The following is a 13,045-nucleotide window of genomic DNA, read 5'->3' on the forward strand; positions in this document are numbered from 1 at the left end:
ATCAAATCAAACCTGGTAATCTTGGGACAGGTAGCCAGAGGCTTGGTCAAAGAGATGAGTTTTAAAGGGTGTCTTACAAGAGGAAAGAGAGTTAGAGAAATGGAGAGATTTTGGGAAGGCATTCCAGAGCTTGGGATCTATGCATTGAATGCATGGCTGCCAACAAAAGGCGAAAGCAAATGGGATGCACAAGAAGGCAGGATTGAAGGAAGACAGCAATCTCGATGGGCTGTATAAAAAAGATTTTGGGTGGGATTTTCCGTCCAATCCCATGAGTGGGATTTTCCAGTCCAGCCAGTGGTGCCCCCCCCACCTCCCCCACCGGTGAACGACGGGAAACTTTATTGACAGCAGTGAAACCAGAAGATCTCACTGCTGGCCAACGGCGGGTCACCTCCTCCATCGCATACCACACGGGGTAGGGTGAGGGAAGGAGGAAATGAGTGTGGGGGGTGGAAAATCCCATCCATCATCTTGGTCACAATAGTCATCAGGAAGTGAATTAAATTACAAGGCTCAGAACTATAGAGAGTTTTAAAAGAGCCATGGCACCTGACTCAATTAAAAGCCTTCTTGCAGTCCAAGGACTGTGGGCAAATTGTGAGATTAGGGTGCATGTTGTGTCATTGTTAATGCATGGAAAATTAGCTGTAATTATAAAGTATAGTTTGCCTCTGTTAAACCATGCAGAAAAAGGGGAGTTTTCATGTTCTAGGCAACTGGATGAAGGCCCCTCATGAATCTCTTCTAATGAGAACAGTAGTATACAAAAGGTTGTAACTTTAGGTTTATTGGATATTGAATCTTTCTCTGTTATGGTTAGAAAATGCTGGGAACTGCATCTATGAGTTTCTGATATACATTCTATACATTCAAACCAGATTTAGAAAATTGGCCCTGTTGTATCTCCTGTCACCCTTTAATCACAGTAAGAAGTTTAACAACACCAGGTTAAAGTCCAACAGGTTTATTTGGTAGCAAAAGCCACACAAGCTTTCGGAGCTCCAAGCCCCTTCTTCAGGTGAGTGGGAATTCTGTTCACAAACAGAGCATATAAAGACACAAACTCAATTTACATGAATAATGGTTGGAATGCGAATACTTACAACTAATCAAGTCTTTAAGAAACAAAACAATGCGAGTGGAGAGAGCATCAAGACAGGCTAAAAAGATGTGTATTGTCTCCAGACAAGACAGCCAGTGAAACTCTGTGGGGGTTACAAATAGTGTGACATGAACCCAATATCCCAGTTGAGGCCGTCCTCGTGTGTGCGGAACTTGGCTATCAGTTTCTGCTCAGCGAGTCGCCAAGTTCGATAGCCAAGTTCCGCACACACGAGGACGGCCTCAACCGGGATATTGGGCTCATGTCACACTATTTGTAACCCCCACAGAGTTTCACTGGCTGTCTTGTCTGGAGACAATACACATCTTTTTAGCCTGTCTTGATGCTCTCTCCACTCACGTTGTTTTGTTTCTTAAAGACTTGATTAGTTGTAAGTATTCGCATTCCAACCATTATTCATGTAAATTGAGTTTGTGTCTTTATATGCTCTGTTTGTGAACAGAATTCCCACTCACCTGAAGAAGGGGCTTGGAGCTCCGAAAGCTTGTGTGGCTTTTGCTACCAAATAAACCTGTTGGACTTTAACCTGGTGTTGTTAAACTTCTTACTGTGTTTACCCCAGTCCAACGCCGGCATCTCCACATCATGACCCTTTAATCAGCCATAACTGAGTCACTTGGTTTTCCATAATATCCCATAAACACGACACAACACGGAAGCATGAAATTATCCATGTTGGTAGGATGAATGGAAAAGCAGAATATTTCTTTAAGGATGAGGGATTCTGATGTCCTTGTACAAAAATTGCAGAAGGCTAACAGGCAGTACAGCAAGCAATTGGGAATGCAATCTAAATGTTCACCTTTACTGGAAGAGAGTTGCAGTGTAAGATTAGAAAGTCTTGCCACAATTGTTCAGTGCTTTGGTGAGATCACACTTGGAATAGTGTGTGCAACTGTGATTCCCTTCCCTGTGGAAAAGAACATACTTGCATAGAAGTGGGTGCAGCAAAGTTTCACTGGATTGGGGCAGACTCTGAACCCTGATTTTCTTTCAATTTCAGGGTGGAAATTGAACAGTGCCAGTCAGGTTTCCATTGAACTAATCAGCTGATAGGTGACTGACTGTCAGAAAGTACATATTCCTCTGCGATTAATTATCCCTTTTACCTCTCATTCACCCAGTGCAGTCGGAAGGCACCTTAATCCTTAATTATTCATTAATTAGTCACAAGTATGCTTACATTAACATGGCAATGAAGTTACTCTGAAAATCCTCTCGTCGCCAAACTCTGGCGCCTGTTCGGGTACACTGAGGGAGAACTTAGCATGGCCAATGCACCTAACCAACATGTCTTTCCAACTGGGAGGAAACCGGAGCACCCGGAGGAAACCCACGCAGACACGGGGAGGACGTGCAAACTCCACACAGACAGTGACCCAAGCCGGGAATCGAACCCGGGTCCCTGGCGCTGAGAGACAGTGCTACCCATGACTGTTGGTGTAGATCAAATGTACTGTTTTGTTTGGGAAGATGCAGCACCTTGATTGTTGTTGGAGCTACACGCATCTAAGAAATTTGCAGGGGTGCCATCAGATCCTGGAACTTTTTAATAGCCAATGGTAGGCAGTATTTTGAGACTCAACAGATGAGCTATCTGCCACATAATAAGAGTCCCTGACCTATTCTTAAAACACAAATCACAACGTGAACAGTTTAATTAATTTCTTTCCCAGCGATAATCACAAGGTTGCAGGGAATGGTACGATCAGCGATGATCAAATTTCAGCTCAAAATGATGAGACTGTCTTTTGGTGGAGATTGTCATTTCCCCACCTTTGTGTGGCATGGTCGAGACCTGCCATTGGACCTTGTTGCATGGCGGACACATGCTGCTTGGTTATCTGAGGAGCTATGGACAAGGCTGAACAATGAAACCCTCGGTGATCCTCACCATATGATCACAGGAAGGTCATTGATGAAGCAGTTCATTATGGTTGTGTCTAGCTCTTTAACATTGAAACTCGTGCAGTGATGTAGGGATGGCACGGTGGCACAGTTGTTAGCACTGCTGCCTCGCAGCACCAGGGACCCGGGTTCGATTCCCGGCTTGGGTCACTGGCTGTGTGGAGTCTGCACGTTCTCCCCATGTCTGCGTGGGTTTCCCCCGGTGCTCCAGTTTCCTCTCACAGTCCATAGATATGCACGTTAGGTGGATTGGCCATGCTAAATTCTTCCTCAGTGTACCCGAACAGGCGCCGGAGTGTGGCTTCTCAGGGATTTTCACAGTTACTTCATTGCAGTGTTAATTCAGCCTACCTCTACCTAATAAATAAATAAACTTGGCTGGAAAGTAAGATGTTCAAGATCTCTCTTCGCGCTCGATGTGACTGCAGCTCGAGTGACACTTGCCTTATTCCAACTTAATTCACTGTTTCTATTTTCCTACATCAGTCTGTTGTGCTCCATGAATATTCGCTGAGTCTTTACTCTTCAATCTCATTTTCTCTTTAAGTCTGTATTAACACATCCAGCACTATCCGTTCTGTTCTTGTTCACCCATGCTGTTCACACTCAGTCTGTGCTAATGCAGACTGCGTCCATAGTGTTGGTACTCAGACTGAGGGCGGAATTTTACTGCCCTGCCCGCCACGGGAATCGGAGCAGGTGAAGGACGGACCATGGTAAGGTCCGTCGACCTCGGGTAGGATTTTACGATTTTGGGGTGAGCGAGGTCGGATCCCTGGCGCTGTGAGGCAGCAATGCTAACCTCTGTGCCACCATGTCACCCCTGACTGATGGTACATCAAAAATCCCGCCTATTGCTGGAATTGTATTGGCACACCCATCCCGGAATTGAGGCGGGCAAGGCTCGCAGAACGTTGGCCTTGGGCGGGATCTTACGAGCCTCGGGCGGGCGAGGTGGTACAATTCCAGCATATATCTCTGTTTGTGTTCGCTGACTCTGCCTTATGTCAGTTTTTGCTTGCTCAATCTCTTCTGTTTAGCACAGTCTGTGTTTTTCAGTATTATTGCGATCCATCTGTATTCCCTTAACCTCTTTCTATTCTATTCTCTCGCAGAGAATTACTTGCTCTCTGAGTCAGAATGCATTCAATTTGTGCTGTGTCCACTACAGCTATGCTCCAATAGTACACCCCCCCCAACCCCGCCTGTGTTTTGAAGTCTGTATTTACTCAGTCTACATTCAATAAATCCATGACCGCTTCGTTTAATTCTCACAAAACCCGTGAACTTCAGCTATGCTTATTCAGCCTGTATTCCATGTTTTCTTTGTAATCTATGATTCATACACAGAATCCCTACTGTGCAGAATGAGGCCATTCAGCCCATAGAGTCTGCACCGACTCTCCAAAAGAGCATCTTATCCAGGTCCACCCTCTCCTCATAACCCCGTGCGTTTACCATAGCCAATTCACCTACACATCTTTGGACTCGACGGGCAAGTTAGCAAGGCCAATCCACCTAACCTGCTCATCTTTGGAGAATGTGGGAGGAAACCGGAGCACCTGAAGGAAACCCACACAGACACGGGGAAAATGTGCAAACTCCGCACAGACAGTCACCCGAGGACTGAATCGAACCCGGGTCCCTGGCGCTATGAGGCAGCAGTGCTAGCCACTGTGCGACAGTGCCACCTCCCGTGCACTCACTCAGACTGTGCACTCCAGTTTCTGCTTGCACCAATGCATTAACTTTTGTGCATCAGTCTGTGCTCACTGCTTCACTCTCACTCACTCTGTGCTCACTCACTCTGAGTTCCTCAGGAATGCACTGCACATAATTTCAGAAATTGTCCGTGTCAGCAGTGTGGCAGAGTACAGGAATGAGTTAGAGAATCTGGTGAACTGGTGCGATGACAATAATCTCCCCCTCAATGTCAACAAAATGACGGAGGTTGCCATCGACTTCAGGAAGTGTAGTGGAGGACATGTCCCTGTCTACATCAACGGGGATGAAGTAGAAATGGTCGAAAGCTTCACGTTTCAGGTGTCCAGATCACCAACAACCTGTCCTGGTCCCCCATGCCGACACTATAGTTAAGAAAGCCCACCAATGCCTCTAATTTCTCAGAAGACAAAGAAAATTTGACATGTCAGCTACGACTCTCACCAACTTTTACAGATGCACCATAGAAAGCCTTCTTTCTGGTTGTATCACAGCTTGGTATGGTTCCTGTTCTGCCCAAGACCACAAGGAACTACAAAAGGTCATGAATGTAGCCCAGTCCATCATGCAAACCAGCTTCCCATCCATTGAGTCTGTCTACACTTCCCGCTGTCTCGAAAAACCAGCCAGCATAATTAAGGACTCCACGCACCCCGGACATTCTCTCTTCCACCTTCTTCCGTCAGGAAAAAGATACAAAAGTCTGAGGACACGTGTAAAACGGACTCAAGAACAACTTCTTCCCTACTGCCATCAGATTTTGAATGGACCTACCTCGCATTAAGTTGATCTTTCTCTACACACCATAGCTATGACTGTAACACTATATTCTGCATTCTTTCCACTCCTTCTCTGTGAAGGGTCTGTTTTGTCTGTATAGCGTGCAAGAAACAATACTTCTCACTGTATATTAATACATGTGACAATAATAAATCAAATCAAATCAAAATGTTGCCCAAATCCAGTCGGCATTGTCTTGTTGTCTTACGTTGTTGCTTGAGTCTCCTTCACATTCTTGCTCATGCTCATTTCTTTCAGCACCACATTAGGGCGGACAGCTCTCAGACTCAGCACATTCCATAAACCTCCCATAACTGAAGTTATTTATATCTTTTCGCACATAAGATAAGGCACCGTCCAACTGGGTCTGAGATGAGGAGAAATTCCTTCCCTCAAATAGGATGGCACGGTGGCGCAGTGGTTAGCATTGCTGCCTCACAGCTCCAGGGACCTGGGTTCGATTCCCGGCTTGGGTCACTGTCTGTGTGGAGTTTACACATTCTCCCCGTGTCTGTGTGGGTTTCCTCCGGGTGCTCCGGTTTTCTCGCACAGTCTAAAGATGTGCGGGTTAGGTGGGTTGGCCATGCTAAATTGCCCATTTGTGTCCTGGGATGCATAGGTTGGAGGGATTAGCAGGATAAATGTGTGGGGTTACAGGGATAGGGCCTGGCTGGGATTGTTGTTGGTGCAGACTAGATGGGCTGAATGGCCTCCTGCTCCACTGTAGGGTTTCTATGGTTTCCAAATAGAATTCAAATTGGGAATTCTTTCCCCTGGAGGGTTGAGGATGTTTGGTATGTTTAAGACTGAGAATGAGAAATTTTTCTCAGCATGGAAATCAAAGCATTGGTGTGAGGCAGGAGAGTTACTATCTGATTGGATGATGGAGTACGTTGGAGGGCCCTGGCTTTCTCCTCCCTCTATTTCTTATGGTCTTAAGTGAACAAAAACTCTGGACAATGAGTTAAGTATTTGCTTTACACAATCGATCATGATGGCTTGTCTCTCCCAAAAGTCAAAATCAGAGATAAAAGCCCACATCCTGCTGTGGCAGGGTGCTGCCTGGATTAGAAGGTATGAGCGATAAGGGGAGGCTGGACTAAACTAGGATTGTTTTCTTTGGAGTGGCAGAGGCTGAGGGGAGACCTGATAGAAGCCGATAAAATGATAAGGGGCAGAGATAGGGTTGACAATCAGAATTCTTTTTCCCAGAGTTGAAATGCCTAATACTGGGGGGCATGCACTGAAGGTAAGAGGGGGAAAGTTCAAAGCAGGTGTGAGGGACAAGGTTTTTACACAGAGAGTGGGAGGTGTCTCGAACACGCTGCCAAGGGTGGGGTTGCAGGTAGATACAGTCGGGACATCTAAGGGCCTTTTAGATAAGCACATGACCACTTCCATCTAGAAGGACTCGGCAGCAGATACATGGGAACTCCACCATCTGCAAGTTCCCCTCCAAGCCACTCACCATCCCGACTTGGAAATATATTGCCATTCCTTCACAATTGCGAAGTGATGCATTTTGGTGGGAATAATGTAGGGAGGAGCTACACGATAAATGGAAGAACCATAAAGGGTGTAGAGACGCAGAGGGACCTGGGTGTGCAAGTCCACAGATCTTTGAAGGTGACGTCACAGGTGGAGAAGGTGGTGAAGAAGGCATATGGCATGCTTGCCTTTATAGGACGGGGCATAGAGTATAAAAGTTGGGGTCTGATGTTGCAGATGTATAGAACGTTGGTTCGGCCGCATTTGGAATACTGCGTCCAGTTCTGGTCGCCACACTACCAGAAGGACGTGGAGGCTTTGGAGAGAGTACAGAGGAGGTTTACCAGGATGTTGCCTGGTATGGAGGGGCTTGGTTATGAGGAGAGATTGGGGAAACTGGGGTTGTTCTCCTTGGAAAGACGAAGGATGAGGGGAGACTTAATAGAGGTGTATAAAATTATGAAAGGCATAGATAGGGTGAACGGTGGGAAGCTTTTCCCCAGGTCGGTGGTGACGTTCACGAGGGGTCATAGGTTCAAGGTGAAGGGGGGGAGGTTTAACACAGATATCAGAAGGACATATTTTACACAGAGGGTCGTGGGGGCCTGGAATGTGTTGCCGGGCAAGGTGGTGGAGGCGGACACACTGGGAACGTTTAAGACTTATCTAGACAGCTATATGAACGGAGTGGGAATGGAGGGATACAAAAGAATGGTCTAGTTTGGACCAGGGAGCGGCGCGGGCTAATTGTTCCTTGTTTCTCGTTTCAAGGCTTCATTCTATGATCATCTTGCTGGTGCCAGTACAGAGCGAGACTGCGGATAGTTGGGAACCTGTCTCGGGGGCAGGGAATTCAGATGGTGTTCGTAAAGCAGAAGTGGAAATGAATAGGGTTGGGAAGCATTTTCTGATCAGGGCCAGTGTGATCTCCTGGACTCGTTTCGATCGCCACAGGGGGTCGGAGAGGAATTTCCCAGATTTTATTTTTCCCCATATTGGCCCTGGGGTTTTCACTCTGGGTTTTCGCCTCTCCCTGGAGATCACATGGTCTGGAATGGAGGGGTGGGGGTGAGTTAATAGGTTGTGATGAACAAAGCATCGTAGCTGTGAGGGACAGCTCGGTGGATAGGATATTAGGATGTCGATAGGCTGGAAAATTGGGCGGGGATCCTGGATTCAGGATTCAATCCTGGACCGGGGAGCGGCTTGGAGGGCCGAAGGGCCTGTTCCTGTGCTGTATTGTTCTTTGTTCTTTGTTCTTGTTCTTTGTCGCTGGGTCAAAATCCTGGAATTCCCTCCCTAACGGCATTGTGGCTCAACCCACAGCACATGGACTGCAGTGATTCAAGAAGGCAGCTCACCAGCACCTACTCAAGGGCAACTAGGGATGGGCAATAAATGCTGGCCAGCCAGTGACACCCACGTCCCACGAATGAATTTTTAAAAATGAACAAACAAGGAATAGAGGGATATGGACCAAGGACAGGCAGAAGGGATTAGTTTAATTTGGCATTATGTTCAGCACAACATTGTGGGCTGAAGGGCCTTTTCAGAACAAAGAACAAAGAAAATTACAGCACAGGAACAGGCCCTTCGGCCCTCCAAGCCTGCACCGACCATGCTGTCCGATTGATCTAAAACCCCCTGCCCTTCTGGGGACCATATCCCTCTATTCCCATCCTATACATGTATTTGTCAAGACGCCCCTTAAAATCTCACTATCGTATCCGCTTCCACTACCTCCCCCAGCAACAGGTTCCAGGCACCCACCACCCTATGTGTAAAAAACTTACCTTGTACATCTCCTTTAAACCTTGCCCCTCGCACCTTAAACCTGTGCCCCCTACTAATTGACTCTTCCACCCTGGAAAAAGCTTCTGACTATCCACTCTGTCCATGCCCCTCATAATCTTGTAGACTTCTATCAGGTCGCCCCTCAACCTCCGTCGCTCCAGTGAGAACAAACCAAGTTTCTCCAACCTCTCCTCATAGCTAATGCCCTCCATACCAGGCAACATCCAAGTAAATCTTCTCTGTACCCTGTCCAAAGTCTCCACATCCTTCTGGTAGTGTGGGTCCAGAATTGAACACTATATTCCAAGTGCGGCCTAACTAAGGTTCTATAAAGCTGCAACATGACTTGCCAATTTTTAAACTCAATGCCCCGGCAGATGAAGGCAAGCATGCCGTATGCCTTCTTGACTACCTTCTCTACCTGCATTGCGACTACCTGTGTCACTGTGCTAAACTGTTTATGTTCTATGTTCTGTGTAAATCAGGCTGCCAACTTGAGACCGTACAATCCATTCACACAGAGTCAAGATCCACCTCAATGACTGAAATATAAACTTGAGCACTGGTGCATTTGGGATTCAACACTTGTCATCCATGTGTTGCTTTCTCTTCTGCAACACTGCAGGCTCTGTGCTCAGAACTTGTCACACATCCTCCTGCTCACACAGGCTTCTCTTCAGAGAGAAGTCACACTTGAAGTCAAAGTAGAAGGAGGAAGTACTCACATTCATATGCTGCTGATCACACTGCCAAGGTTTCTCCTCTTTTTCAGTGCAGTGACACATGCCATCCTAGTTGAATGTGATGCCATCTGAGCAACTTCTCAAAGCACAGAGAGTTGTCTAAGATGCTGAATTTTTAAGAGCTGTCATTTTTGAGCTATAATGGGTGTGTGTTTCCTTTTTGTTTCTGCTTGAGATTTGGTTGGAGAGCACACGTCTATGTATATCAGAAAAGCATTTATTGTCAAGCTCATAGAATCTGCTGGCCTTGCGGTAATGTTACTGGTCCAGCACTCCAGAAACCCAGGCTATATCCCCTGGGGGCATGGGTTCCAATCCCATCGCAGCTTTGGCAGGTGGCACAGTGGCACAGTGGTTAGCACTGCTGCCTCACAGCGCCAGGGAAGGACATGCTGGTTAGGTGCATTGGCCGTGCTAATTTTTTTTTTAAAGTTTATTTATTAGTCACAAGCAGCTTACATTCACACTGCAATGAAGTTACTGTGAAAATCCCCTTGTCGTCATACTCCGGCGCCTGTTCGGGTACGCTGAGGGAGAATGTAGCATGGCCAATGCGCCTAACCAGCACGTCTTTGGACTGTGGGAGGAAACCAGAGCACCTGGAGGAAACCTACGCAGACACAGGGAGAAGCTCCACACAGCCAGTGACCCAAGCCGGGAATCGAACCCGGGTCGCTGGCGTTGTGAGGCAGCAGTGCTAACCACTGTGACACCGTGCCGTCCCAATTCTCCCTCAGTGTACCCAAACAGCACCGGAGTGTGGCAACTCGGGGATTTTCACAGTGACTTCATTGCAGTGTTAATGTAAGCCCAATTAGTGTCATTTATTAATGTGACACTAATAAATAAACTTTAAACATACTTAGCAGCCACAGCCCATAATCGTCCATTAATTTCTTTGGCTATATCCTGTTATATGGGTTCATGAAGGGAAGGTCATGTTTGACTAATTTGGTGGAATTCTTTGAGAACATTACATGTGCAGTGGACAATGGGGAACCTGTGGATGTGGTGTATCTGGATTTCCAGAAGGCATTTGACAAGGTGCCGCACCAAAGACTGCTACATAAGATAAAGGTGCACGGTGTTACGGGTAATGAATTAGCATGGATAGAGGATTGGCTAACTAACAAAAAGCAAAGAGTGGGGTAAATGGGTGTATTTCTGGCTGGCGATCAGTGACTAGTGGTGTGCCTCAGGGATCAGTGTGGGGACCGCAATTGTTTACGATTACAAGGATGATTTGGAGTTGGGGACCAAGAGTAGTGTGTCAAAATTTGCAGAAGACACTAAGATGGGTGGAAGAGCAAAGTGTGCAGAGGACGCTGAAAGTCTGCAAAGGGATATAGATAGTCTAAGTGAGTGGGCGAGGGTCTGGTAGATGGAGTACAATGTTGATAAATGTGAGGTCATCCATTTTGGTAGGAATAACAGCAAAATGGACTATTATTTAAATGGGAAAAAATTGCAGCATGCTGCTGTGCAGAGGGACCTGGGTGTCCTTGTGCAGGAATCTCAAGGAGTAAGCTTGCAGCAGGTAATTAAGAAAGCAAATGGAATTTTGTCCTTCATTGCTAGAGGGATGGAGTTTAAAAACAGCGAGGTTATGTTGCAGCTGTATGGTGCTGGTGAGGCCACACCTGGAGTACTGTGTACAGTTTTGGTCTCCTTACTTGAGAAAGGATATACTGGCACTGGAGGGGGTGCAGAGGAGAGTCACGAGGTTGATTCTGGAGTTGAGAGGGTTGGCTTATAAGGAGAGACTGAGTAGACTGGGGCTATACTCATTGGAATTCAGAAGAATGAGGAAAGATCTTATGGAAACATATAAGATTATGAAGGGAATAGATAAGATAGAAGCAGGGAGGTTGTTTCCACTGGCGGGTGAAACTAGAACTAGGGGGCATGGCCTCAAAATAAGGGGAAGCAGATTTAGGACTAAGTTGAGGAGGAACTTCTTCACACAAAGGGTTGTGAATCTGTGGAATTCCCTGCCCAGTGAAGCAGTTGAGGCTACCTCATTGAATGTTTTTAAGGCAAGGATAGATACATTTTTGAACAGTAAAGGAATTAAGGGTTATGGTGCACGGGCGGGTAAGTGGAGCTGAGTCCACGAAAAGATCAGCCATGATCTTATTGAATGACGGAGCAGACTTGAGGGGCCAGATGGCCTACTCCTGCTCCTAGTTCTCATATTCTTATGTTCCACTCCCAGGGCAGATGCATCAAAGGGCAAATAGCTCAATGGGAGGAATCCAGACAGACTGTTTCTGGGAGGCCTTTAACATTAACTCCAGACCCCATGAAATCTCAAGGGTTCAAGTCAACGATGGCCATGGAAACCTGGTTTCCATCTATGGCCATCCTTCAGTTCTGTTCATGGTGTGACTCATCGGCTATTTTGAATTCACTCTCTCCATCATGAGTGTAACATGGACACACTGGAAAACTGCCTGCTGATTACCATGTATCGTCCCCCCTCAGCTGATGAATCAGTACTCCTCCACGTTGGACACCACTTGGGTACAGAGTGTACTTTGGGTGGGGGACTGTAATGTCCATCACCAGGAGTGGCTCACTAATACCATCACAGACCAAGCTGGTCGATTCCAAAATGACATGGCTGTCTGACTGGGTCTGTGGCAGGAGGTGGAATGATGAGCTTGTCATATGAGGAATGGTTGAAGACTCTGGGTCTGTACTCATTGGAGTTTAGAGGGATGAGGGGGGGATCTTATTGAAACTTACAGAATACTGCGGGGCCTGGGTAGAGTGGAGGTGGAGAGGATGTTTCCACTGGTAGGAAAAACTAGAACCAGAGGGCACAAGCTCAGACTAAAGGGATGATCCTTTAAAACAGAGATGAGGAGGAATTTCTTCAGCCAGAGAGTGGTGAATCTGTGGAACTCTTTGCTGCAGAAGGCTGTGGAGGCCAGGTCATTGAGTGTCTTTAAGACAGAGATAGATAGGTTCTTGATTAATAAGGGGATCAGGGGTTACGGGGAAAAGGCAGGAAAATGGGGATGAGAAAAATATCAGCCATGATTGAATGGCGGAGCAGACTTGATGGGCCGAGTGGCCTAATTCTGCTCCTATGTCTTATGATTTTATGGAGGGATCCTATGATTTTATGACTTTTCTTCGGCCATGTTTGGGGAGTTGAAGAAATGCCTGACATTGCACACCTGACTTGAAAGCATTATTTTTTTTATTCGTTCATGGGACATGGGCATCGCTGGCTAGCCAGCTTTTATTGCCCATCCCTACATCCAGGTCATGAACTCCCTTTAATGGAGTTTCACCACTTTATCTGCATTTAAAAGCATTTCCTGGAAGCACATTAGAGCAAAGTTTCCTGAAAACCCATCACATGATTGAATGGCGGAGCAGACTCAATGGGCCGAATGGCCTAATTCTGCTCCTATGTCTTATGGTCTTATGGTCTTTTCAAGTCTTTAATTTCTGTGTTTCTTCTGAGGGAAAT

Source organism: Mustelus asterias, chromosome 6 (assembly GCF_964213995.1).
Source record: "Mustelus asterias chromosome 6, sMusAst1.hap1.1, whole genome shotgun sequence".
In the NCBI taxonomy this organism is placed as follows: Eukaryota; Metazoa; Chordata; class Chondrichthyes; order Carcharhiniformes; family Triakidae; genus Mustelus; species Mustelus asterias.